The sequence below is a fragment of the Corvus hawaiiensis genome, chromosome 4, assembly GCF_020740725.1.
Source record: "Corvus hawaiiensis isolate bCorHaw1 chromosome 4, bCorHaw1.pri.cur, whole genome shotgun sequence".
Lineage (NCBI taxonomy): Eukaryota > Metazoa > Chordata > Aves > Passeriformes > Corvidae > Corvus > Corvus hawaiiensis.
In genome coordinates this window covers 76794538-76822146 of record NC_063216.1, presented here as the reverse complement: position 1 = coordinate 76822146, position 27609 = coordinate 76794538, and the positions used below count along the sequence as shown (strand labels likewise).

Sequence of the window (27609 nt, the reverse complement as noted above, 5' to 3'; positions counted from 1 at the left end):
GACGTGAAAGTCCCCTTTAAGTTTCCATAGAGAGGCCTCCGGGTGTCACATGATGGACATGATATAACGAAACAACATCGTGGGGAGGGACGGAGGGAAGCAGTGGGGGAACCCGGGGAGGTGGCGGCGCCCCCCGACCCGCCCGCCCCGGCTGCACCTGTCTCGGCGCGCCGGGAGCGCGGTGTCCACCCCGCTGATGGGACTTGCGGGCGGCACCTTCCCCGGGGGAGGAGGAGAAGGAGGAGGAGGAGGAGAAGGAGGCGAGCCAGTGGCGGAGGTAAGTTACCGGCGGGACCGGGGCGGGGGGCGCGGGGCGCGGGCGCGGTGTGTGCGGGGAAAGGATGCGGGGTGTGTGTGTGCGGGGTGTCCGCGGTGTCCCCGCGGAGCGCCGGGCGTGTGCGCGCCCTCCCGCCCTCCATGTCCGCATTCCAGCTCATGTTGCGCAGATAAAATTCAAACTTGAGGTAAACACAAGCGGCGGGGGGGGGGCGGACGGGGAACTGGGGGGGAGGGAGGCTCGCTCCATCCCGGTTCCATCCCGGTTCCATCCAGGCTCCTGCCGCCCCCTCCCCGCCGCTCCCCCCGCTCCGCACCCGCGGAGCCCCCGCGCACCTGGGGGAGCGCCGGCACCGCGCTGCTTTCCCCGGGGAGGGAGAACCGAGCGTCCGTTTCGCCGCACCCCCGGTAGGACACGGCGGGTCGGGGGCGGGGGGGGGGACGCGGCGCGGCAGGTGCGCGGAGCGCTGTCGCGACATGGCGGGGGGGAGTGTGTGTGCGCGTCGCGACATGGGGGAAGCAACCAAGTGACAGCGCGGAGTGGTGGGGGGGGGGGGGGGGGTGAAAGGACGGGGCTGCGCCGCGTTGTTTTCCTCGGTGCTGCGTGGGTATCCTGTACCGAGCGGGAATAACAGCGGGAATAACAGCGGTACCCCCCCCCCACCCCAGTCCCGCTTTTCTCCAGTACGCATTTCCAAGTGCGTATGGAGAAAACAAGATGCGGAGCGGGGCGGGCCGGGGGGGGAGGCGGGGAGGGCCGCACTGCCGCTCGCAGCCCTGGTCCGTGACACAGGCGCTGCCTCCGCGGGGATATTTAAGCACTTGCCCGCGGGCTGATGATGGAGGCGGCCGGGGGAGCCCCACAGGTGGGTGCGTGCGGGGAGAGGGGGCCGAAGCGCTGGTCGTGTGGGGAGCGTCAGAGCGGTCCCGCACTCCGCGGACTCGCGGCGGGAGGCGCTGCCGGGGCTGAGAGTGAAACGGGGTGCGGGAACAGGACCTGGCAGCCGCGGGTTGCTGAGTGGCGCAGCTCCGGGTGCCGCGAGCGGTGCGGGGGTGACGGCGGTGCCGCCATGGCGGGTGCGAGGGAGCGGCGCCCTCAGGGGGGTCCCGGCGGCCCCGCTGAGGGCGGGAAAAGCGCGCGCGGCCCCCGCCTGGCGCCTCCTCAGCACTGCACCAAGGCAGCGGGGCGGGGGGGGGCGGGGGGGGTCGCAGGGGGGGAGGTGGCGGCCACGCCCACCGCGCCCCCCCGCCGGCCAATCGCCGGGGGCGGTGCGGCGGGGACACGCCCCCCCGGCGCGCGGCGCGCCCTCCCGGCCAATCGCAGCGCACCCCGGCCCCCCCTGCATCGCCCCCCTTCGCCCACCCGCCTGTTTGTTACGGTCTGGGCCACGTGCCGGCGCCTCGGGCCGGTCACGTGGCCCCCGGGGCCGGGGGTTCTGACTGGGACCACGGGGGTCTGGAGCCCTCCCGTCCGTGGGGCCTGACTGGGACCACGGGGGTCTGGAGCCCTCCCGTCCGTGGGGCCTGACTGGGACCACGGGGTTCTGGAGCCCTCCTGTCCGTGGGGTCTGACTGGGACCACGGGGGTCTGGAGCCCTCCCGTCCGTGGGGCCTGACTGGGACCACGGGGTTCTGGAGCCTTCCCGTCCGTGGGGTCTGACTGGGACCATGAGGGTCTGGAGCCCTCCTGTCCGTGGGGTCTGACTGGGACCACGGGGTTCTGGAGCCCTCCCGTCCGTGGGGTCTGACTGGGACCACGGGGGTCTGGAGCCCTCCCGTCCGTGGGGCCTGACTGGGACCACGGGGTTCTGGAGCCCTCCCGTCCGTGGGGTCTGACTGGGACCACGGGGGTCTGGAGCCCTCCTGTCCGTGGGGCCTGACTGGGACCACGGCGGTCTGGAGCCCTCCCGTCCGTGGGGTCTGACTGGGACCATGAGGGTCTGGAGCCCTCCTGTCCGTGGGGTCTGACTGGGACCACGGGGGTCTGGAGCCCTCCTGTCTGTGGGGTCTGACGGGAACCATGGGGGTCTGGAGCTCTCTTGTTCGTGGGGGTCTGATGGGACCATGGGGGCCTGGAGACGTCCTGCCTATGGGATCTGATAGGGTGACACTGGGGGTCTTGGAGCCCTCCTGTCCAGGGTGTTTCTGGTGGGAAACAGGGGTGTCTGGAGCTGTCCTATCTATGGGTCTGATGGGGAACAGAACTGCCTGCCAGATTGGGAGGAGCCTGAAGCCCCCCTGGCCAAGGGTGTCTGACCGGGCCTGGGTGTGGCTACCAGCCCAGGGAACCTGAGCAGGCCCAGGGAACCTGAAGCCCCCCTGTCCAGAGAATGTGGCCAGGACCCTCTTGCCATTGTCCCCAGGCCCTTGCTCACCATGAGTGTCCACTCAGCCCCAGCCCCATTAAACCTCCCCTCAAGGGCCTGTCCATGGCTGTTGTTCCTGTCATGGCCGAGCCGTGACAGCCTGTCCGTGGCTGGCTCTGGCCTCCGGAGAGGGAGGTGTTTCTCTCCCGAGGAGAGCTGTTTATGCCCAGTGATTTTTTTATTTTTTTTCTTTCCCCTCCCTCCGTGCTCTCCTGCGTAAGCCACAGCAGCAGCTCGGTGTCTGCCCAGCCCGGCAGTGTTACGGCATGGCTCTTATGTAGGTGAAGCCAGGGAACACTGCAAGGATTGTGTGGAGCTATCAGTCTCCTGAGCCTGGAGCTTTGAGCCTATTTATAGGTGGGTTGGGCAGTGCTCAGTGTGAAGGACTCATGCCACGTCCGAATCCGTGGCAAAGCGAGGTGTCTTAAATGATGGTGTTTTGTTTTCGGTGGTTGTTCCTGGGAATAGGGTTTTATGAAATGCTCTGGAGCATGGGTTGTTAGTAGGTTATATGGAGAAAGGCGAGTCAGTTTGGAGTTAAGGAACGTGATGCCATTTTAATGCGACTTCTCGGGTGGCAGAGCAAACAAACAGTAAGGGGATACTCGGTTCTAGATCAGCAGCTTTCAGCTTTGCAGGCAGTGGACAACTCAGGCAGGGTCAGTGGGAAGCCACAGAGGAAAGGACATCGTGTTTTCTGTAGGCTTATGCTCATTATACTGTTTTCTGCACTGCTAAAGATTTTGTGGCCGACAAGCTGAAAAAAAATATGGAAGTCCACTATTCTAGATCACTGAAATGTTTTGGTTTAGAATAAGTAGAGGAGGGGTGGGGAGAAAAATCCTCAGCTGTGTGTTTTGTTGGGTATGTTTCTATTATACAGCTTAAAAATTTAAAATTCAGTGTATTTTTAAGAGTTACATAACCTTTAGTAACGTGATGTGTCTCAAGTAGCCTTCAAGAGTTAAATAACAGCAGATCAACGAGACTGGGTCGAGAAGAGGAAGAGAGGGTTTTATAATGGTGAGGACTGTACATAGATATTTAAAACTGCTTTGGTGTTGCACTAGAAAGGAGTCTTTGCTTAGGAGGAGGAGGATTTTAATACCTTATAAATACAGAACATGAGAAGGAGGATGGGGAGATGAAGTTTGCAGTTTTATACTGGTCTAGTCCGGTAAATGGATCAGGAATACTTTATGATATTTCACATTCTTCAGCTTCTCTTCCATCTTGACTTTTTCAGTAGAGTTTTTTGCAATCTGAAGTTATGGGAATTTCCAGATATTGACCACTGTGGTTGAGGAAGGAAAGCTGGCATTAAAATAACAAGAAATTATAGAAAGGTGTGAGTGGCACTGTAGTGGTGAGAGAACTGGGGTGATGATACACGTCCTGGGAGAGAGCTGGTGCTTTGTGTTGGTTACAGGAGTAATTTGACACGGTGTTACCTACAGAAAGATGTTTATTCAGCCGGGGTGGTGCACTTGGTTCGCGCCGGCATATCCGTGTTATCTTTGTATTTTGGGGGGGGAAAAAAGAACCCTGCCTTAATAGAGGAAATTGCTGGGGAGCAGATGACGTGCTGGAGATGTGAGGATACCCGGAGGTGCGCAGTGGCACAGCGCACCAGCGCCTCGGAATTCGGAGCGTACGTGGAGGTGCTGGCGCGGAATTGATGCACCAGGAAATTGCTTTCTCTATTTTTGTTGGTGAGATGCAGTTAACGTAAAATGAGCCCTTTGGATCCCGTATCCCATTTCTCTTTAATATAACTAAGATCATTTATCTTCTCAGGCAGCAAGAAGAAAAAAAAAAAAAAAAATACTTTGTTTTGTAACTTGGTTCACCTTCTCTTCATTTGCTGTCAGCTGATGACAAGGCACAATGTGTGCTGCACACTGTGTTCCACTGAGCTGTTTTGGTGACGAATAAAATGTATATGAAAAAAGGGCTATGAAAAATAGGTATTGTGCCAGTTGTCTCCACTTTTTATATAAACAATCCTCATTTTGCTCTGAAGTACTCAAAAAGTGTCATATTAGGGTCTTATGCCTTGCCAAATTTTGGTGGGAAGAAGGTTGCTGTTTTAGTCTTTGTAAGTATTCGAAAAGCAGCTGAAAACCAAATATTTAAATTAGCGTTTGTATTGGTTTTGCAGTAGGAAGTAGTAAAACCTTTTTTCAGTTTTAACGAATAGGGAAATTGTGAACTTACTTTAAAAACATGTTTGATTGTGCTCTATTAGTCTGTTATATTGTTAAAATTAAGAGGATTTCTTTAATCCAGGCTAGATTTTAATTGCTGTGATCATGCATTTACTATATTTCATTTGTATTTATAAATGAAAACACAGAGTCATGGTTTTTGACCTCGTGTATAGCATGACTGGCTGTAGTTCATGCCATATTTGCACGGTGTTTTTCCATAAATATCTTGCTTCTGAAGTTATTGGTAGCACCAGAATATGAGCTCAAAAATACTGTCACATAAAGGCTTAGAGCTCTTGCAAACAGGAACGCTGAAATACAAAGTTAAAAACCAAAAAACCTCTCCCCAGCAGTTCTTTCAAGTCAGTTTGATGATAATTTTGGATCCTGACTCGTGGTTTTCTAAATGGCTGGAGATGGAATTAATGGGGCTGCAGCTCCTTGTCATGAATTTCAGCATAAACAGTATTTTTCTTTCGGCTTTGAATTTCATGCAAATGCAGTGAAAAATCCCCCGTCCTTTCCCAGTCCCTCAGGATGCTGCACCTCAGCCAGCAGACGTAGCATTGTTGTCTAACAGCGAGGCTGGAAATGGGAGTTGTTTGTGCTGAGTTTTACCCTTACCAAGGTCAGAGATTTCATCCTGCCATAGATTCCTGATCTGGGAATTTAACACTTGCAGTGGGTCCTGATTTAGGAATTTTCATGAGATACCTTGAGCTCTGGAATGAATTTAAATGCCCCCGTGTTGTGCTTCTTTCCAAGCGTACGTTTGGAAATGCCTGAAATCGTGACGTCTGTGTGGCAGAAATACTCATGTTGGTAATAAAACAGTCAAGCTGAAAATCTAATTTCTTACATAGAACTGATTTAATTGGCAGGACAAAAAAAAGCAATAATTGTAATAATATTCTTGTTTTAAACAGTTTTGGTCAATATGGGCATTGAAGTTTTGCTTTTGACAGTGGTTTATGACTTGTGGGAAGTAATTTGAATTAGGGGAGATGGTCCTACTCTGTTTCAGTGGGCTGAGTTTCAGTGTACTGTTACCTGAGAATTATTTTTTCATAATTATGAAGTATTAGTGAGCTGATGGTGAGGGATTTTTTAAAAATTCTTACTAGGCTAGAAATGTCTTACTAAAATACAAGCAAAAGAAATTGAGAAACAAATGGTTTAAAGGGCGTTTATAACACCATTTGTAAGCCGTGATTTTACAAACACTCCTCTGAATGTGTCTTGTGTAAGCAGCAGGTCCTATTAGGGAACGTAAATTGTGCAATTGTGTAGAAAATCAGCAGAGTTGGTAAATTCTGAAGCAGTCATCCTGTTTTTTCTGTCCTATATTTCGGATCCTTGCTCTCTGCAGCCAAGCCCATGGTGTGCTTATATGTGCATAGTGCTGAACATTAGTCTCATCTAAACAAAATCTTACAAAGTCAGCCTGCCAGTAATAGTGGCATGATATTATTTATTTTCCTTTATTTTATTTTTTTTTTTCATTTGTGTTCTCTTGCCAGTTATCAGAAGCAGCAATTAATTGTTGGGGGGGCGGGGGGGAAGATGAGGTGAGCAGAATGGGGAGAGAGAAACCTGGTAAACATCATTCTCTGTTGTTACAAAAATATAGCTATTTCTGCCCCAGTTTACCTGTGTGCTACACTAAAATGTACCAATTTCAGTGCTGAGCCTGAAGTAATCCTTGGGTTTTTTTGTAGTGATTATTAACTTGTGTTGAACATCATCCATGGAACTTCTTCTGTTACAGGTGGAGCAAGTTTGTATCTCTCTGGAAAATATACCTTGCATCTGGGCTAATTCTTTTTCATCTGTGTAGTCATCATGTATATTTTTTTTGGTAGCTTTCAGATTTTCAGAAAAGCAAGATGATTTTTGTGGTCATTTAATAGCATTGTATGTGGAATGCCCCCAAAATGTGCTGTTTTGAATAATACCTGCATTATGCTCAGGTTGCTGAATTTTAACACAACTGTAGTAGCTTCTCCAGGAGCTTCTGCAAAAATAAGAGTTGTAAAATGAAGGCAGGTACTGGCCTTGAATAAATTCCAGTGTGCTGAAGAAACAAGGGAAAATCAAACAGAGGTTCGGATAGAAAACAAGCATTTGCCTGGGTTTTATCCTGATGATTATTTACATCAGCACAGGAAGGTGTTTGCCAGAGATCAGGTGCTGGTGAGACGTGTCTGAAGCAGGAGGGATCCTTGTGTTTGGATTATTGGAACTTGGGAGATTTCTTGCTACGCAGCAGCTCATGTGAGCAGCTGTCAGGTCTCCTGGGAGGGAGACGAAGCCTCCAGCCACCGTGTTTACTTCCCGCAGGAGGAGGAAAAGGACATTTCTGGCTATTATCTGGATGTGTTTTGTAAACTGAAAGCACCGTTCATGTTCCCGAGCAGGGTGTAGTTGCTGTATCATTCTGCAGTGTCGTTCTCCACCGCTTTTTCTTATTTTAGTGTAACTTCAGTGTTCATCTGTCAACATCTGCTGGGTATTGATGGATCATCTGTAGCTCTTGGGAGATCCTTACATCCTAATTTCTCTGGCTTCGTGGCAGTGCTCCAGGACCCTGGAGCAATCAGGATTACATTTATCCCATTGATAGAGAACAGGATTCCAAATCTGGAAAGCAGCAGGTATATTTTTCCGCTCTGTAAAACGCAAGTGCAGGAAATACATCTGGAGGAGAAGGCTCGGCGGAGCAGCAGCGTTCAAGCCCCGCAGCGTGCAGTGCTGCGTGTGCTCCGAGGCAGAAGTCGGCGGTGTCTCGGTTCCATGGAATACTCCGCTCCTTTCCAGGCGGTTTTTCCAGTGTTGCCCTCTGCCGGAGGAGACCAGCAGCGCCAGGGATTGCTGTGTGGGCTCCTGGATGGAGTCCCTGTCACTTGGCACGTCCTTGGCAGCTCTTGTTCCAAGAGCCCACCTTCTTCCCGGAGCTGCAGCAGGGGCCCCTGTTCCAGCCAGAGCGTCTGATTCCTGCTCTTCCCTTCTTCTCTGTGTCCATGGGCATCTGTTCAGGGAAGCCGGTGGTTGTTTGGATAAACTGAAAGCCAAACAGGGGATCCAGCATTATGGGATCAGCTGCTTCTCCAAAGGTTATTGTCCTGGAACCACGACTAATTCTGGCAGGGGGTTGTGCACCTTTCCCATAAAACAACTTTAGTCTTTGGATTATTAGCCCTGTATGGCTTTGGTAATCCAGATGGTTTTAAAACAATATTGATCTAAAAATCAGTATTTTGAATGTAAATGCATTGAAATTTGGTTTAAATTTGTTTGGTGTTGACACAATGTGAAACAAGAATAAGATTGGAGCAATTAAATGTACAAGATTTCACTAACAGTGACTGTATCTACTGTTCTGATCAGCCTGTACTATAGCACAGCTATATGTTGTGGGTTTTCTTTGTTTTGAGGTTTGTTGGGTTTTTTTCTGTTTAGTTTTTGTTATTTGTGTGGGTTTTTTGTGGTTTTGTGTTGTTTTGTGTTGGGTTTTTTTTGTTGTTCTTGGGGTTTTTTTTATTTGGATTATTATTATTTTACTAAAAATAAAATAATTATTGTTTTGGGGGGAGGGGTGTGAAATTTTATTTTCCTTTGTGTTTTTGTGACTTAGGAAACGGCTGCCTTTTTGGTTTTCAAGAAACTGCAGGTTTCATGTATTGCTGGTCTTGATGTTAAAAGGAGTTAAGCAGGGCAGAGCTCAGCTGTACTATTTCAGTGGGAGTTGAGTGGCGACCTCTGTTCTCCCAGTCCTTATTAATGGAATTGCTGGCATTCACAGGGAAGTCCTTGCTGAATATTGGAGAGAAAAAAGTCAGAGATGGTGACTGTGTAGAAGTAAGCAGGAATTGTGAGCTGAAATGTTATTTATTGAATAAAACTGAATTCCTCAAAAGCAGTATTACTTCAGCAGTGAATGAGTCACATCTATAAGCAGCAATAATTTGTACTGGAGACCAAAACTGTGTAATACAGTGGGCGAAAAATGCTGGTAGGGACGTTTGATAGGTTAACTCAGGCCTCCAGCATTGTGATGGGAGAGCAGCATTTGTCAGAGCACTCTTCCAATTACAGAAACATGGAAAACAGATCCTCATGGTGCAGCCTGGATGGCAAGATCCAGCCCTTCACTACTGCAAGTAAATGTGCAGTATGATTCCTGCAACAGATTTCAGGCTCCAAATTGGAACCCTCACTGCTCCGTTTTTCAGTTTTTTCATGCCCTTCCCCCTTTCCAGGATATATTGCAGTCCCTGGTCGTTTAAAGACCACTGGTTTCAAAAACAAGCCCTGGTAGCCTTTTCCTGTAAAGTAAACGTTGTATTCCTGGGGGTAAAGTTACTCTGAGAAGGTTTAGGTAAGATTATTCTCCTGGTTGCTTGGATCAGGTAAATACTATAAACACAGTTTGTCATGTCTAATGTTTTCCTGATCAAGTTCTCTGTAGGATGTATCTGGTTGTATTTATCCCTTTTGTTGATGTTCGCTTTTGCAATTACAAAGTGCTCCTATATCATGAACAGGTTTAATTCTGTTCCAGATGCTGTGGGCTGATAAAGTGCTAATGCATTTTCTGGCAGTTTCTTGTGAGATCAGTTACCATGAAAAAATTGTATTTACCCAAAGTAAAGTCTGCTTTGAAGCACAGGCTTGTGATGTGCATACAATTCCTGGTAGACAAGGAATGTAATTTATTTTTTTCTAATTCTGCTACTTTAGAAAAATCTCCCTGGCTAGATGAAACCTGGAAGTCAGCTCTGAGACTTTCGGATGCAGTCTCTTTGGTAGCTGTGTCAACATTAATTATTGTATAGCTCTAATGTTACTGTATAAAGTGACACCTCTTCTGGCTTTCGACGTTTCTCCTGGGTAAACTATGCTTGGCTTATTTAATTTTCATACTTGATCCTTAAATCTTTGCAAAGATCTTAAACAACGTTGTTCAGCTGTTCGTTGTTCTTTCTGGTAACATGGACAGAAATGCATCATGTTTTTGAAAGACATTGCAGTGATTCTTTCCCACTTCACGACTTTTCCACTGAAATGCTCCCTCATGGTTGTGCCTGCGGTAAGTGTCCATCCTCGGTCTTGTCTTCAGGCTGCTGCTGGAAACTAAAATGAGGTGTCTAAATCTATCCTCCTCCTGTGAATGGCATTCATGACTTGTCTGTTTTCTTGAGTTGTTTTTCTGCTTTTTCCTGCAGCAAAAGGAGACTTTGCCTCTTTGCTGAGTGCCGAGTTATCTTTGTGATTTGTTGTTTCTGGAAACGCAAAGAAAGAATCTGCAAGAGCAGAAATTCCAGCAGGGAAGGGCAGCGGTAGGGAGGTTCTCTTCATCCAGTCACAGTCAGACTCCTCAGATCAGCCTTCCATCCTGACGTGTGTTTTGTTCTCTTCTTCCCATCACTGCCACCAGGCACCTAAAGCATGGGGATGGGCAAAATCCATCTTAGGCTCTTACTAGGGCTCGAGGCAATGTTCCCGTGGATTGTAGCAGTGTGGCTCATAGCTTAGAGGTTTCTGGAGTGAGGAATGGGATCATGGAATGGTTTTGGTTGGAAGGGACCTCAAACATCCCGTGCCACCCCCTGCCATGGGCAGGGACGCCTTCCACTACCCCAGGTTGCTCCAAGCCCTGTCCAGCCTGGCCTTGGACACTTCCAGGGATCCAAGGGCAGCCACAACTTCTCTGGGCAACCTGTGCCAGGGCCTCCCCACCCTCACAGGGAGTAATTTCTTCCTATAAAAGAATCATTCCAGTTTTTTTTTTCTAGACCAGGGCCTGTAAGTAACTGACTTCGCATGCTGTGGTTGTAAAGTATGTTTTCTTGGCATCTTCACTGTGTGTACTAGATGGATGAAGGTTTTCAGGGTGCTCGCTTTTAAGACTGATTTTGTAGCAGCCTTTCTTGCATAACTGACTTCAGAATGAATTCCCTGCTAGCATTTAGTTTAAAATGGATGAAGATCATAAATACATGTTTTTTCAACTAATCTTATTCAGCTGACCCCTCTACTTCTACATTCTGTGTCTCTCAAGGGTTCTGTTAAATAATATTTATATTAATAGTACCATCTACTGCTGAATCCCTCCTGTGGTTTATAAGAGCATATTTAAGTATTACATTATGTTAACCAGCTTCACTGGTAGCTCAAAATTCGAGCTGTTTGTATTTGCAGTTCTGCTGCAAAGTCCCTCATCTCCTGTGAGTGTTGTAAATAAGATTTGGAGCTGCAGAGAAGGAGGCCTGGGCAGCAGGGGCTGGGATTCCCCAGCCCTGCAGGGAAAGGGGATGTCCTGAGATGCATGCACAGCCACCTTTCCTCCTGTGGAATCTGGTGCATGTGGGTCAGCATCACCAGCACTGAGGGCAGATCAGAGGAGCTGGGGAGGGGATTCTGTCTGTGAGCATCAGTTCTGAAAGTGTAGAAGCACAGAAATCCAGACTGGGTAAGATTTAAAAATCAGAGACTGTGAAGAAAAGACAAATGGCTAACATAGGGAGACCAGAATAGAATCGTAAAATCATTCAGATTGGAAAAGACCTTTAAGATTGAGTTCAGCCATTAATCCAGCACTGCCAAGTCCACAGCTTAATGTAAAAGTCAAACAAAACTGTTTCCTCTGTACACAAAAATCAAATTTGAAGAGTTCATTGAACTTCTCTATATTACATCTGCTTATTACTAATTCATGTTCCTAGTACCTATTATTAGGCATTTTGGCTAACTTTAGGGGCCTGTCAATTATTGACTTTCATAAACTGTTTGTTATATTATATTATATTATATTATATTACTTACTTTTTGGTGGGGAAGACAGCCATGTATTCAGCTGGGAAGATGTTATCCTGTGCTCAGCTCCAAGGCAGCAGTTCTAAGGCTCCCAACTTTGCTGTCCCATGTTGCCACATGTCAGATTTTTGCTGGGATCTTCCATAATCCTTCCAACTGGCTGTGCTTCCTGTTGATTTGCTTATTGCTCTTCCTAATGAGTGCTGGTGTTCGACCTGGTTGTGTAAACACAGAAGGGTTTGGTGCCTTTTATTGAAAGAAACTTGGAATTTATGGAGGAATTAACTTCAGGGTTGTCAAGTGCCTGGAGCTGTGGCGCAGAAGTTAGTTCAGGAATAATGCAGGGATCTTAAATTTAGATTTCATGGAAAGATACGTCTTTGTGTTACTGCTAGATTAATGTGTTGGCCCAGGATAATGCTGGCTTTTGAAGAGCTTATCTTCAGATGTTTAAAAATCTGTTCTTGTGTTTTACCATAAACTGATGTGGTCCAGCAGTCATCTGGCTCACATACTGGAAATATTTTGTTTTTCTTTTAACATGACTCATTACCATGCATTTGTAACTATGGTTATTTTCTCTTAAAGGATTTGTTCTTCCCTTTAATTATCATGTTTTGGGGCATTCAGGTTTGACTTACTACCAATGTAGAAATTCCTCCAGCGACTGCTAGCTTCCAAAAAAATGTTTTAGGCTGCTTGCCCATAAAATTAGCAGTCTTCTTATTACTTCTCCGTTAGTCAAAATTAGCGCTTCAGTTATGTTGCCCTGGTGCATGTGTGAATCTTACAACTTACTTAGGGTGTCAAAAGTGTTGCTTTTGATGTGTTTGGGGGAGTTTAGCTGCTAGAGGTGCTCTCACTTGCTCAGTAGCAGTGGTGTGTGTTTGTACTGATGAAATAGCGAGTGAGCTATCATGGCAGATGTTATTACTGATCATTTGGACTTTAAAAAATCATGAAGAAACATTGTCCATGTATTTCTGTTCTCACTGAGGTATTCCATTAATAGCTAGTGACCATTTCCCTTTCTCCTTGCATTACTAGGTATGTTCTTCTGGTTTCTCTAAGATCTTTTTTTTACAGTCAGAGATTTAGAGTATTGTTTTTGTTTGCTTTCTGGAGGATGATTTTGCAGTTTCTACTCATTATTTTTATTCCTGAAGGGGTTATTTTAGATAGCAGAACTTTTGATTGGGTCAGTTTTCTTCTTTATTTCTTCAGTATTGGGTAATTCTCTTTCTTACCTTCGTTTCCTGTCTAATATACTTATTGCTGATGGTGTTTGTGATATTCCTGCAGAATTAATGCTAACTGCTAGTAAGAATATTGAACTGGAAATGGTTTCCTAGGATTCCAAGTCTTGTCACTTGATATAGGAAGCCTGATGCTGTATAATTGCTATACAATTTGTTCTTTAAAATAATCAAACTCCATCTTAAGGACAGGTTTTTTTCTTTCCATTATTGGAATTAGAAGAAAGATTCCAACTTTCAGAGCATCCAGGATCTTGCAAGTCTTCAAATTGCCAGCCTAACATCTTGAAGAGCCATTTCATGCTCACTTGTTAATGATAATTGTAGAGTTTGCCTTATACCTCTTAGCTTGTGTTTATTACTCTAATGCTTTTATGACCAGGAATTATATCAGTTACCACCTCTTCAGTCAGGTAAGCAAACAAGGCCTGTAGTCTGTGCTCAGTATTGAATTTTCCATTTTCCTGACTGCCCCAGACTGTGCCTGCTCTGCATTCTTGGCTCAGCTCGGAGCTGGCGTTGCACCTTGGTTTGCCTGCAGCCAGCACAGTTAAACCAGCATGGGACACTGTGTCCCTGAGGATCTCTGTATTCCTCTAGAACGTCTGTGGTGAGTTTAGCTCGCTGTGCTGGGCTCTGACGTGCAGTCGGAATCGTTCATCAAAGCACAAACATGATTCAAGGAACTATTCTTAATCATGTTGCTGTTGTTTGCTGCAGCTGAGGCTGCACAAAATGAGTGCTCGGCTCACCCTCCATTTCCTGCCTCACAAACCTCATGGTCCTGCCTTTCATTTTGGAGCTGGGGCTCCCATGTTGTTTCCCGGGGTGGAGGCTGCAGGTGCTGCTTCTGATCGCTGCCCTCAGCTGATGCCTGCAGTTGGACACAAACCACTGATGGAGCAGAGGACGGCAGAGCAGGAGCTTGTCCAGGCAAGGATTCATCGGTTCTGGGAGGCAGCGAGAACCAGCAACCACTGTCCTGTGACTGCTGACACTGATCTTGGCTGAGAAATCAGAATTTCAGGTCTAAGGCCATGGCTAGTGGTCAATGTCCTTTTTTCTTTGCTTTTTTGTCAATTTAAACTTGCAGTGAAGTGGGCCAGGTCAATCTGCCAAGTGCAGAACTCGCAGTTGCAAGGCAAAGCTTAACCATCTGCTGCCATTCCTGCTACCTAAATCCACCTTTCTTTCCGTGTTCCAGGGTGAATCCAGCTCCCTTAAGCAGGGCATGCACAGTAATTAGGTGAATTTTCCAGGCAGTTGTAAATTAGGGTCACAGTTGCTTTATTTAGCAGGTGTGTCACTCTGATGGCCGACCGTCACTTAGTAATGGGCTAGGATTTTTCCTCCTTCATAGTTTCCAAATTAAGGAGGTGTTTACCTGGTGGGAATATGCATTTTACCCAGATATATGACTGCACGTCTGCTGCTGTTGAAATTCATCCCACTTCTATTATTTAAGTTTATTATCTAAGTTCTTTTTGTACATTCTCCTAGTTCTCCTTTCCTAACTCAGTTTCATCAAAAACCATAAGCAAAAGTCAGGATTACTAGTGGAAAAAAAACCCAAAAACTTATCCCCAAACCTGACAAATTTGTAATTCTAAGCTTCTATGTATCCATCAGCCAAGACCATGACTAGTTACCAGTGGAGAACTTAGTGCAGTCCAGGCACTGAAAAGAGTTGGATTTTTGCATGTTCCCTTTTACTAAGGTTTTAAACATGTCCCAGGATATATGAGTGGATTTAAAAAGCAGATGGTGAGGTCCAGTTCTTCTTGGAGGTGTTGCAGCTCACTTGGAAATACTCTGCTCAGTGAGGTAAACCAGACAGAGATCCTGGAGATTTGAGAATGGAGAAACGTGGGAATTTCTTCCAGTCAGTGGTGTAAGAGCTCGTAAGGGAGTGGTTCCATTCTTGTGTTATTTGGATAGAGATAATGAATGCTTCAAATCCAAATACTTGGCTAAGTTCATTAAAGAAGAAACAACATAAAGAATGGAGAAAGGATTAAACCTGCCTTAAAAAATGAGAAGATAAGTAGAACCTGAAAGCCACTCTAACACATGTCAAACAACGATAAATAAATATCAGAGTCTTCAGTCAATTCAAATCAGAAATAGAATGGGGAAGCACAGCTCTCATTGCAGGTGATGGCATTTAACAGTTGGTTTAGTCCTTTCTTTGTAAGGATGAGGAAAGGCCAGATAATTAATGGACGTGATGGTTTAGAAGGTGGATAAGAGGTAGGGACAGGTAGTTTTGGAAGTGGAAGGAAGGGGTAGAGAATATAGGGATTTTTGGTGGTTGGCATGGCTGTGAGGGGTCCCATCCTCTGCCTGTTGGGGCTTGGCACAATGAAGTTAATAGTCAAAATACAAGGAAATCATTGAAAGGTGGTGATATTACAGAGATTTAATGGTGTTTCATATTGGATATGGCACAAGCCACAAGCACACATTAGTCTGTATTTTTAGACCTGTAAAAACCCGATTCCTTTGATCTGCAGTTTTCGTAATTGAGAAGCGTTGAGTGAACAGTGAACACGCTAAAAGAAAGGGCAGTGAGAGAATATTGCTCTTTTTCATGTTGTAATTGTGTGGTGTTTACATGAAGCTGTGAGGTCACTGGCTTCCGGTATGAGCCACTTCCTTAAAACCTTGTTCTACATGGTACGTCTAAAAATGTACTTCTTAGAAAAACTCAGCTGATTTTTGTTTTTCCTTCTCGTGCTGCTGCCGGACCACCTGACGTTTGTTTCTACTCCAGAGCTTGTATAGCACTGCAGTATAATGATCCTTGGGATGGAGGGTGATGCTGCAGGGGGCACTGGATGTACTGGAGGAGTACACAAAACCCAAAGCAGGCAGTGGGAGCATGGGAACAACTTAAACACATAGTCTGACACGTAGAAAGTATTGATAGTCTCAGGCTTTAGCAAACTCTGAGTCATACTTTGACAAGTGATGCAGTTAGGTTTGAAATAACGAGGTAAAACCGGCATCAGCAAAATTGCTCCATGTTCTTATTTTCCTGCTGAGTTTCAAGTGTGTAAAAAACAGTTACTTGCAAAACGTGTTGAAATGAAATAATTTTTTTTTTAGTGCAAAGTTCTCATGCTGTCAGTGGCTTCTGAACTCGTAGGTTTTGGAATCATGGAATCATGAGACTTGGAAAGGACCTCTAAGATCATGGAGCCCAACCATTCCCACAGCACTGGCAAAAATTGGGTTCCCAAAGATGACATCTTTGTGTTCTTTAAATCCCTGCAGGCATGGGAACTCTAACACTACGCTGGGCAGCCTGTTCTAATGCTTAACAACTCTTTTGGTAAAGAAATTCTCCCTATTATCCAACCTAAACCTCCCCTGGTGCCACTTGAGGTAGTTTCCTCTTGTCCTGTCTCTTGTTGCTCAGGAGATGGAAGTAGCCATCAAATTTTTGTAAGACATGAAGGATTTGGCAATAATAAAAGAACCCCAAGCATATATATGTGTGTGTGTGATAAAGGAAACAGGCAGCCAAGCTTTATTACTCATCACGTAGAACATAGTTTTGGATTGTATGACATTTATAATGTAAAAGAGATGATTCCAACCAAAACGTGTTATTTGAAGTGAAATATGGTCCTCATAGAGAAACATAAATTAACTAAACTGTGGTAGGTCAGCTTGTGTGGGAACCAGGAAAGATGAAAAGCATGTCTGAAGGAAAAGTTAGAATTCTAAGGCAGTTTTAATAGAGTTATGTCTGGGTTTTTAAAATTTTTTTAACCAGATTAGATGAACTGAAATAATTCAAAAGTGCATGCATATTTCTAAAATAACAGTATAATCCAAAAATGCCTGGATGACATGTTTGAGTTGAATATTTTTTCTTTGTGGGGGGTTTTTTCTTCGTATTAATTGGCTAAAATACGACTTAAGGCTAATACCTAACCTAGCAGAGTAAAGACTAGCTAGAACACCTTTAAAAGAGTGCTTTGATTTATAAATGATCTAAGTATTGCAGGATATGAAAATACAGAGATTCTGCTGTGAAAATGAGTGTTTGAACATCATGTGTCAGTTTGAAGGTTGAAGATAAATGTGAATTTTTGGGGTTAGTAATATACTCATTCATTTCAAATCAGGTCTTACTTTGTTTGATGACCATTCACAATATACTGAAACTTGCCAGGCTTCACAGAAGTAATAACAATGGGAAATTCTTAAGTATAAGTAGTTCTTAAATTTACAAGCACTTCTCATAATACTGTGGGTTTAGCCAGTCATCGTGCTGTTTTATAACAGCTAAAAACTCTATTTCCAGAAAGACATGCTGCCTGTCAACTTAAAGTTGGCAACATTCCTGTGAATTTCCATGGTAATTTTATTGGTAATTAGCATTTGTCAATAGCTTGTCTGTCATAACCCTTACATATCTCAAACCTCTTCTGCCTGTATAGCAATGAGATTCCTAAAACTCAACTTTGTGGCTTTTGTCACCCCTGTAGGAAGAACCAGGGGTATAAACCCCTTGAGGTTCCTGTGTTCTGTTGATACTACTTTCGTTTTTCCCCCTCATTGTCTGGGTTTTAAACTTGTAGCTGTGGCACCAGTATCCTCGTCTTCTGGCGTGTATTTCCTTTTATCCTGGGTATTGGGGAGAATGCAGTGTGGTCATAAGAATTGCAGGTAATCCCGAAAAGTTGTACTTGTTTGAGGGCCAGGTGAACTTTCAGTTCAGTCTGGTAGAGCTGTCGATGATTTTTGCATTCCTCTATAGGTTGGTGTTGTCATTCATCTGAGATAATCTGGGAATATCTCTTGAATTGTTTTTTTGTCAGTTCTCTGGTCAGTGCGTGGTCACCTGACAGGTGGAAAAAAAAGTCAGATTCTTCTTTGTTCTGTTTTGGACAAAATGCAATAACCTGTGATAGAAAAGGGTTCAGATAAAGTGACCTAAAGCCTTTGGCCTGCAGAGCTGTGGTCCAGCTGCTTTGTAGAAATGAAATTGAATCTTCAGTAATGATCACATTGGAGGAGCATTCATGTTTATTCGGATTTAAAGTGTTTTGTCTTTGGGTGAAACTGGCACGTAGACTTGGCTGAAAATCATGTTGAAGTCACTTAGTTTTCTGTGTTGCTTAAAAACCTAAGCCTTGAAGTACTTTGCACTTTGTTTGTTCTTCTGAAACCTTAAATTGCTTTATTGGTTTTACATTTGCTGTGCAGTAGTTAATAGTTATCTTTGCATCTTGATTTTATTCCCAGCAAATACCTAGTGCTGAGCTTGTGGGGGCTTTATTTGGGTGAGTAACCGTGAGCAGTATGTGGCTTGACAGCTGGAATTTCCCAAAATCAAAGTGGAATGAAGGAAATGAAGAGTTAAAGCAAGGACCGAGCTCGTAGCAGCGGATCAGTGCAGTTTCAGATAGTTATCACTAGGAGGACACACAGACCGTGATATTAAGGAACTAATTGTTTACCTTCTCCTATTGACTGGTTTGGTACTGGAAAATTTTGTCTTGAGTGGGTGCCATATAGTAATGTGTTAATTAAGATACTTTTTTTACTAGAAATTAAAGGAAAGAGTTGTGTAATGGACGAAACCCGGAGTGTGATGATTTGAGGAAATCTCCCGGCAATTATTTGTCGGTGAAGCAGAACATAGATTCTCAGGGGTGTTTGCCTGCCAGAAATAGGTGACATTTAGGTAGAAGTGATCCCTTTTTTTACCATTTACTTTACAGCTTTGTGTTGCAGGAATTCCTTACACCTTTCTGTGAAATGTTTGTGGAGTTTCCTGCTGGGCAGGACACCACGTGAGGTGGATCAGCGGCTGGGGTTTGATGCGGCGTTCACTGTAATCTTGATTTAATCTGTTTGTGATCTTTCACAGTGTTTGCAAATAGCTTTTCTTTTACTTGTCTATATGTGTTTACTTAGATTCTGATGTACAGTGTCTGTGTCAGGTTGAGTAATATGGAAATTAGTCTAATTGATTTAAATAGTTTGTAGACTGCCCATGTTGCTCAGGCAAGCTGTTACCTAATAAAGACTTTGGAATCTGACTCTTTCTGTATAGAATCATTATTGATATCACACATGCAGACAAAGATGATAACTGAAGCATATGTTTCAAATAAAATGACACAAGAAAATGAAAAATGGTTTCAAATTTGAAGTTACTGAAGGATGCACAGAAATAACACCAGATGGAGAGAAAGAGAAACTAAGACAGAGATTATTAATAAGCGTGGTGCGTTGCTGTTGTATAGAATAGAATCCTGCAGGCTTTCAGTGTATAAATGTTGTTACTTTTGTAATAGTCCCTGTCATCTGTAAAAGTGAAAATGCATCATTTCACTCCTCCAAAGTAATAGTCCCTGAGGATACAAAAAGGAGCACAACCCAGTTCTAAGTCACTTTTGAAAACATAGTTTTGAAAACATACTAACTGTTTTGCCGTGGTAGATGTGGTCAAGATTGAACTCTATCTTTATGAAAAATAATACTTGTGGGATCAATGTGATTTTACATCTCTGGCTTCATAAATTTACTTCATTGGGAGACATTTTCCTCAGTACTGAAACTTGTTTCTGTAGTTCATTTTGTCGGACTAAAAAACAAACCACTGAATCTCCCTTTGATAAAACCCGTGGTCTGGAACTGTTGCATAGTTGCTTTGTCAAAATTTCTGTGTTGGAACACGCTTGTTCACCTTCCCCTCAGTGTCTGTGTCTAACACAGTTTAATTGTTCGCACATTGCTTTCATCTTTGCAGCAAATCCTGCGTTTTAATTTTCCTGCAGACTAGAGTTCCTGTCCATCCATTTGTATTCCCATTAGTTCTGTTGACTTTATCATTATTTTTAGTGAGAATCAGTCTCTGCTTTGTTACAGAAACGTGGTGTTCTGTGTGAGGCCCTCAGTGGTTGGAAAACAAGGATCCAGCCTGGTTCCAAACTCTTGAGTTGAGTATCTGTGCTGACTCTGTGGACAAGACTGGGCACTCTGCAGATCTTGGGCTTCAGTCTCTTGGGCCAGTTAATTCTTCATCATTTGGGCTAAATTGTCAAGGTTTGTCAGGGCAACATTTTATTTTCTGACCCTGCAGAGATTTTCTGTATTTTGCAGAACTTTCTAGAAGTCTGGAGTAGGACCTGACTCAGCAAAGTACTTCAAGTTCTTTTTAATTACTGCCTAAGTTTTAATGACTGAGGCTTCTCAGTCTGTCTTTATGATTTTTAAAAAGACCTTTTAATCACTCGTCCTAAAAATAGCCTGGAATACGCTAAGCAGTGATTGATGTATGAGCAGAAACACTGTATAATGTCACTAGAGGTCTGCACTGGTTTTGTGAATGATCTGATTTGAATTTTGGAAAATCGTGAGCATGGAAGGCAGAGATGAGACCTCGTATTACTACCCAGAGGAAAGATGAGGATCTTTTTTAATTTAATGGGGAAAATGAGGGTGGGGCTGCAACACTGAATTGTAGAATGCTAAAAATAAGGGTTGGGTTTTGTTGGGGGGGGGGGGGGGTTTGCTGGTTTGTTTTGGTTTTTTTTTCCCCAAAAGCTGGGTGAACTGCTGTGTGCTGAGGAGTTACGCTGGATTGCTGGAATAAAAGAAGTTGCTCTCAGCATGAATAAATATTGAAGTACATTTCTTGTTCATACTAGGGAATAGTTGATGCTACTGTCAGGGTGTTAACACAGAGACTAACTATAATACCATGGAATATTTGCAGTGTTGTAGGGAAGCAGATTTTTGATTTTTCGGACCCTTTAAATTAAAAATTGCTTTGTAAGTTATATTCAATTACACACATTAATTTGATCAGGTTTTTGTTTTACAACAGAGATTTTTAACCTACTAAAAGCGAGTCCTCTGGAAGTCGTTCAAGGCGGCGCATTGAGATAATCATTCAGATTTTGAGAGCAGTGAAAACTGATCAATACTGGGTTCTTGTTCTGTGAATAATATCAAATTAAATAATGCCTCATAAACTCAGCTGTGAGACTCAGGGATGGACAGCTGGGACACACTCGGAAGCAGGAGCGGGTCAGGGCAGGACGGAGGGAGGCAGGAGGTTACAGCAGGCGACCATCTGATGGGCAGACACTTCAAAAGGAGCAGTGCAGATGGCAGCACTACTGTGAGTAGTGGCATTTGTAACGTAGCACATGAGGATCCTGTGTGCATTTACCACTAGGAGTGTACTCACACGTGAAATCCTAATTTCTGCAGCGTTTAGGCTCTGTTATGACAGATTTGCCAGACTTGGCGTTTTGCAGCCCTATGAGGTGTTGCAAAGAGCAGATCAGGGACGAAGCAGCTTTCTGCCTTCAGCTTCCCAGGTGGATAATTTGAGGTGGGAAAAAGGAATTGCTGAACAGAGGCAAGGGCTGAGGAAGTTCAGACGTGCTGAAATAGGAGGTTGTTATAGATCAGCTTTTCGCAGCTGGTTGGCAGAACTGCAGTGCTTCTCCCAAGAAGCTGTAGGTTTACTTCCAGAATATTCCCAGGATTGTTTTGCTCTAATCAGAAGACCAAATTAAAAAAAAAAAAAAACAGCAAGGGAGAAGGCTTTCCTTATCTCCATGACTCTTCAGGATTTTTATGCTGTCGTTTCAGTGAATAATCAGATTTGGTACTTGTTTCCCCAGTGTAGAACTGCATTAGCACTGGTGGAAAACTCTGTCATTGTAACACTGTATTGCCAAAATTGGCATCTTTTACACGGTAAAGGTGGACAGAATAGGATCTTGTTATTGTAGAGTGATGTAGGTTTCGGTGTAGTTTCTCTAGTAATTGTCAATTTTTTCTCTAATAATTTCTCAGTGTAAGCCTAAAAGTAAGAAACCAGTTTTGCATAACTAACAAAATTTTCAAAGAATCATCTGCATTTGGCTTTTTGGAAATTCTAAGGATAAAGCAGAAATTCTGGAATTGATTTTACCATCATAGCAAACAACCAAAGGGTTATATCAACTATTTCCAGTAGTAAATGTATCTTCATTTTTCTGTACTCAATATTTGATAATTTTTTTCTCCTGCTTTACATTAAAATCTTTTTGTCCTCTTTTTTGTTTGTACCCTTTAGATTTTTTTTTAAACTAAAAATGGTTTTAGTTGCTAAGTGGATTTTCTGATTTAAAGTGCCACAGGTGGGAGCAGTATTGGGGTACTGGGTTAGTCTGGGAATGAAAAAGAAGTATACATTGTGTAGGTGTCAGTGTTAGAATATAATCTTTTGTTTTGACCTGAAAGATCTGTTTTAACAGGAAAGCAATTTCTGTGTCTTTCGTGTCGGTATTGTCGTGTTGTAAATAGTTCTGGGAGCTGGAGCAGAGAAGTTCATGTTCAGAGGCTTTACCTGAATCCATCTGTTGTGCAGTTTTTAAGTAGATCCAGGGTGCAGGAGGGGAGATCCAGGCTGCAGCAGTCACACGGAGTGCCTTGGGTGGCAGAGGAGTGTTTTTACACTTGTTTTTTTAACTGTCTTACGGGAAATAGATGCTGCAGCCCAGTGGAGTTGGCTTTTTGAAGATGAAAGGTAATTGAACCAACATGGGATTAAGTAAGGCTTTTCCATCTCTCCATGTGACCCGTCTTAACAGCTTTTAACCAAACAGTGGAAAAGTACAGAGTGTGTCCGTGGCCATTTGGCAGTCGGTTTCTCCAGACACCATTTCCAGGGCCTTCGGTTGTTCCCTTCATTTGCTTTAGTCAGTTTGTTAAATTTGATAACATTATTTGATGTTATTTGATAGCATGTTCTTCAAGTTTGAATTGAAACAGAGAGTGGCTCAACAAAGGAGAATGAAGGAAAGGCCCAGAGGATTCACCCTGTATAATGTGGACAGAATAGAAGTAAAGAAATAAATCAGTTCTTGTGTACAAATGGGCGGGAGTCTGCTTGGTGCATGAAGGCTGGTCCAGTGGGGTTTTTTCCAGCAGAAACAGTGGAAATTCATATCCAGAGAGAGTTTCCCAAGTCCATTTATTCTCAGTTATCTCAGATCTGTGGGCCACTAAGGGTGAAGCTTGCTCAGCTTGCTTCAACCACAGGACTGATAAGTTCCAATGGAATTATGGCTCTGTGTTTCAAAGGATGCCTTGAAATTTATTGGGAGAGGAAGATGACTGACATAAATGTATCCGAACAGGAAAGGAAGCATGTTATTCTTGGTATCGCTCAGGGTGTTTTTCTCTTCTGTGGAATACAGTTGAATCATGAACAGGAATGAGAAACTGGGAAGTTTGGAAGGGACTGCAGTGATCAGACCTGATAGTGCTTGCTTAAGGAGTCAAAACCCTTGCTGAAACCAGGTCCAAGTCAGTGAAGTGCATGTTAAGACAGCCCAGGAGCTTTTCTGGATCTCAGTGGGATGAATACTCAGTAATAGGTAATTTTCTTTTTTGGTTAGAAAACTTCAGAGTTGATTAATTTTTTTTTTTTTTAATAGAAAACACTGAGTTTGTTTGGTGTTTTCTGGTTTTGGGGTTGGGTTTTTTTTATGATTGGTTTGGTTTTTTTTTTTTTTTTTTGTGTTGTGTTTTGTTTTTATAACCAAATGCTAAGTAAATTAGTAGTATTAGGTATTTCAATCTTGCATGTTGTGTTATGTGGGTAACAATATTGTCTAATTATAAGACATAGGTCACTGACTGATGTAAAGATCAGATGAGGGGAGCTGCTCTGTATCGTGCAGAAGAGAAATTGTGCTTTGCTACCTCCATTTAATTTCTGTTTTCTTCTGTCTGAAGGTCTTGTCTATCTGTTGTATCCTCTCTAGGTACAAAAGACTCAGCAGTTTCAGGAAATAGATGTGATGGTTCATTTCTCTCATAGAAAGATGAAATATCATCATGTCAACAGAGGGAGTTGTGGTCAGAGCAGGAGGGCAGAATGTCTTTGTCCTCAGCGTCATTTCCTTGGCTGATGACCACAGGGTCACTGTGTCTTTAATTAATATTCTGGGCTTGCATATGTAATTTTTGATACCAGAAGTACAAATCTTCCTTTTGCCAAGTGTTTAATTTTTTTGGACAGGAGCGTGGCCTTGAAACCACCTAGGAGAAACTTAAAATTGCCAACAAGATTAATCCCTCCAGGCTCCAGGAACCAGCAGTGTCAGGGAATGACTGATCTGAGCAGGTTACTCTGGACTTTACAGTCAGTGGAGGGCTACCTTAAGAAGTTTAGGATGTGATTCCTCATTTTCTCATGGAGAGACTGGATTTAGTGAAATGAACCATACTAAAAGCTCTGGTAGTTTAAGTAGATCTCCTTTACCTACAGGCATACCTGGATGGCTGGTACGTGGTGTGGACAACTGAGATAAATCCCAATAATCCATGATTTGATTACTGTGCTTTGTAAGAAATACGGTTTTATTACAGATGTGCTGTTTTTCTGTGGAAATCTGTAGAATCCAGGTCTTTTGTCTTCAATATATGCCAAAATAGGCTTTTGAAGGCACAATGGGGAATTATTAGCATTGCACTTTCCTTTTTTTTAACATATGTGTTGATGTGTAGAATCTTTCTTGAGTTGTAAGAATTGAGTCAGGCAGTTGGAGGGGAATGTACTGGGTTAGAATAAAATTAGTCTGTCAAATGTAGATACATAATAGACACCATGGTGCTGCCTTGGCCACTCTGTCATTAAATTCCCAGAAATAGTCCTGATGAGTTTTATTCTGTTCTTGTAATCAGACTCTGCAGTGCAGTTAACTGTAGTCTTAAAATACCTGTATGGATTGATTAAAGAGGTGCAGAATTACAGGGCTCTGCTCTAATGTTCCCAAATGATTTCACCATCTCTGGACGTGTCACCTGCCGTTGAAATAATGGGAGGAAAAGTAAAAATTGAATCATATTGGTGAAATTAGAGATTTTATTGGAAGGTTTAGGTGGGCACTAAGTACCCTGCTGAAATGATTAGGTGCAATCTTTCCCACTTGGTGCTTGCTTTACACCCAGGTGTAGATGTTAGCGTAGAATAGAATATTTCAGTTGGAAGGGACCTACAGTGATCATCTAGTCCATCTACCTGAGCAATTCAGGGCTTGCTAAAGGATTAAAACGTCCAGGTCATTGATAAAGCCATTGAACAGGACTGCCCTAGGGCTGATCTCTGAGGAGCACCGCTGGGGACAGTTCCCAGGCTGCTGGGGAGCCTCTGTGAGCTCTGCTCTTCAGCTAGTTCTTCACCCAGAGCACTGTGAACCTGCTCTTCCCACAGTGGGACAACTTGTCCAGAAGGATGCTGGCAGTACCAAAAGCGTTATTAAAATCCAGAAGAACTAAATCCCCTTCCTCCCCTGGGCAGCTGACGTTATCATAGCTGCATATCAAATTAATTAACCTTGTGTTGACTGTGCCTGATGGTTGTCATCTTCAAAAGACTCTGAGCAGCACCCAGTATAATGCTCTCCGTATTTTTTTCAGGAGCTGAGGTCAGGCTAACAAGTCTGTCGTGTTTTTAGCCGGGATAGAGTTAATTTTCCCTAGTAGCTCGTGCAGTGCTGTGTTTTGGATTCAGTGTGAGAATAGCGTTGATAACACACCGATGTTTTGGTTGCTGCTAAGGAGTGGTTATTCCTAGTCAAGGACTTCAATTTCCCAGGCTCTGCTGATGAAGACGTGGCTGGGACAACAGCCCTGAACTGGCCAGAGGGATAGTCCATACCGTGGGACATTATGCCCAGTATGTAAACTGGGAGATGTTACCCAGAAGGAGTCAGTGGTATTTTGGGATGGGCTGGGCATCAGTCAGTGACTGGTGACTTGCACATCACTTGTTTTCTCTCTTTTTATCATCTCTCTTCTCGTTACTGTTATTACAGTGATATTTTACTTAATTTAAATTACTAAACTGCCCTTATCTCAACCCATGGGTTTTGACTTTTCCCAGTTCTCCCCATCCCCCTGTGCTGGGAGCAAGGGGCTGCGTCGAACTTGGTTCCTGGCTGGCATTAAACCCTGACAGTTTTTGGTGTAAGTTCTTCTAGAATTATTTTCTGCACAAGTTGATGTCTCTTGCAGATAGTTTAATTACCGTGGATTATTTTAGGTATCATATTGATGACATGGGTGAGCAGAAGGAAAGGGAATGGGGTTGTCATGACTACTGTGATTTTTTTTTTTTTTTTTTTTTTTTTAAATTTTTGTACTTCGATTTAAAAATATTTTTATCTCTAAATTTTTTAGGGATAAGAAATGTCCTTTGCTGATTGTAAATTACTGGTCATACTTCAGACTCTAGTAATTCTAGCAGAAGCAGTTTTTCACGACATTTTTTCTGGAAATCAGAAAAGGGTAAAAAGAAGGAGCATTCTCTTGGCAACTTACATAAAGGAGAACTGGGTTAGTTTAATACTCGTGTAATAGTTGAGTATTACTTACTGTGGTGCTGACAAAAGGGCATGATTATTTCAAATCGAGTGGTTTTATGTAGAATTTCTCGAGACATTTTTTAAAATGCTGGTAATTTTTGCTTGAACTAGTAAATTTCTGCAAGCTTTCAGCTACTAACAGTAATTTCATTGTTTTATTTAAATCAATATAATTATTTTTCCATGAGGAGATCTTGGAGTGCTCATGCCTTAGTTGTGATTAGGAATGAGTTTCTCTTGTGGAACTGATTCAGGCCTTTAATTATTTTATAGCAAAGGGAAAACTGATGCACTTTTAAGGTATTTTCAGTCATTCAAGGGGTAAATTAACTTCTTTATGACTAATTGAGTAAATATTTCTCTAATACATAAGAGTGGGTGTTTTTTGTGTTCTGGGTGTGTTCATTCTTGACCTTTGCATTACTTGGACTATAAACATGGTAGTGCAGGGAGAGAATTCCAGTGCTCCCTGTATGTTGTCAGCATTGATCAAACAGGGATCCTTCCACAGTGAACAGCTCAGATCTGGCTTTTAAAAAAGAGAAGGAATTTTCTTGGGTTTTTAAAAACATGTCCATTTAGTTTACCCCTAAACGTACATATTTATGTGATTATTACTTACACAGTTCCCTCCTGAATTTGATTGATGCCTCTGGCCTCCTTTATGTGCTTACTCAGCGACAGCAGTGTCTCTGCTCTGATTCCCAAGCTGGTTTTAGCTCACATTGGCGATATAACCAGATCAGCCCAAGCTGAAAATGGGTTAATTTGTCCTGTTTCCAGTCCTTGCTGCATTGCCTGGTACATGAGTAGGCTGCCACTTGTCCCCCTGGCTTGCTCAATCTCGTTCTTAGACAGTCTGGCAGTCGGTGTTGGAATGAAAGTGCAGAAAATATTATTTCTCAGTCATCCTTAGGTTGCTGGTATCTCTTAACTGGGTGTTTTTGTACGTGTACTTGGAGGATGATAATCTCAGGTATTAATTTTCTGAAAGATTGAAATGCTTTTTTTTTTTTGTTTTGGGTTATTAGAAACAACACTGAAAGTTGTTTTGTTTTTGTAAAACCTACTGAATATTATTGACTAATGTAAATAACAGGATAAAGAATCTCTAGCAATGGATTTTGATGCTGACTCTGTCAGTGTCAGCTACATGCAGCTCATTCAGCTGAGGAGCTTGTCTTAAATCCCACACCTGAGCTACTTAAAGGAGCAGGTCTAAAGAGAGGCTGTGAATTTGCAGAAAGTATAAAAGGACTTTAAAGCCTCGTGTTGCTGAAGATATTTC

The 27609-nt window shown here is 43.6% G+C and overlaps 1 long non-coding RNA gene across 1 annotated transcript in view; it reads left to right on the top strand.

The window, feature by feature from the left end:
• Positions 1-572: 572 nt before the first annotated feature.
• The window catches only part of LOC125325119, a 118020-nt gene continuing 90983 nt past the window's right edge, over positions 573-27609 (top strand). The window contains exon 1 of the long non-coding RNA XR_007203210.1: positions 573-684. This is a non-coding gene — a long non-coding RNA (uncharacterized LOC125325119). The remainder of the gene's footprint in view (positions 685-27609) is intronic.